Raw genomic sequence first — 1,284 nt, 5'->3', positions numbered from 1 at the left:
CTGCTGGGGCCCAGGGGGGCCTGGGGCACACACCAGGGTGGGAGGCAGAGCGGTGGCCACGGGGACCCGGTGAGTGGGTGCTGGGTGCAAGGTTGGGTGCAGCACCATGGGGCACAACAGGCACGGGTGCAAGGTTTGCAGAGCACCGTAGGTGCTGGGTGCAATGCCATGGGTCACCATGGGTGCTGGGTGCAATGCCATGGGTCACCGTGGGTGCTGGGTGCAGTGCCGTGGGGCACTGTGGGTGGCGGGTCCATTGCCATGGGGCCACCGTGGGTGCTGGGTGTGAGCCCAAGGCCGGGTGCAGCTCCCTAAGGTGCCTGGCTGCAAGGGCCTTGGCTGTATCCGCACCCCAGGGATCCATCCCCACGCTATCCTGGCCCCAGCAGCATCTTGAGGTGCTCAGGGCAGAGCCACACGCGGGGCAGGCTGGTGTGTGCGTGTACATGGCCTCCCCATACACACACACATGCGTGTGCACAGCCCCCCACGCACACAGCCACTGGGGATGAGCTCCGGCACGGGCAGCTCAGCACCAGCCACCAAAGCCACCAAAGCCACCAAAGCCCAAGTGAGCTGAGGCACTTTGCAGGCAGCCTGGCAACACGGACAAGCTGCTAATTAAGGCAGGCTGCTAATTAAGTGGCTGAAGCCTCTAAAGTCCTTTCCACCCCAGTGGATCTGTAAAAGCGCTGGCCGGTCGCCGCCGGAGCCTGGCTGGGTCTCGGGACGCCAGGTCCCTTTCCCAGCTCTGGGGGACCTGGTCCTGCCACGGCCTCACTGCGTGTGCATGGCCATGTCACCAGTCACACGTACACTGAGTTTGGGGGTCTTTTTCCCCCCCCGTTGGCCCATGGTGGAGGGGGGTGAGGGCCGGGACCCCTCCCCAGGCAGGGGCTGAGTGCCAGGGGCTTTCCCCAGGCGGCTGAAAGGGGCTTTGTGCGGTGCCAGCGCTGCCGGGAAAGATCGGGGGACAGATCCAGGCACAGCAGCAGTGATGGGCACAGGGCCACTGCCAGCACCGTCCCCTTTGAGTCACGGCATCGTGACCATAAATTGGGGCACAGCCAGGCCTTGGGGACAGCCTGGGCAGGGGACAGGGGGTGCTCTGGAGACACAGGGACACAAGAGGCACAGGGTGGCATTGGGGTGGGCACCTCGAGAGGCGGCTGGGGTGAAGCCGGGGGATGCAGGTCCCTGGAATGCTGGTGGGGATGCTGTGGAGACAGGGATGGGGACAGGGATGGGGACAGGGCTCCCCAGCTGGCAGCTAGATGGCAGCCG

This window comes from Egretta garzetta, unplaced genomic scaffold, assembly GCF_000687185.1.
Source record: "Egretta garzetta isolate BGI_Z169 unplaced genomic scaffold, ASM68718v1 scaffold745, whole genome shotgun sequence".
NCBI classification, from domain to species: Eukaryota; Metazoa; Chordata; class Aves; order Pelecaniformes; family Ardeidae; genus Egretta; species Egretta garzetta.
Note: the sequence above shows the minus strand (reverse complement) of the source record.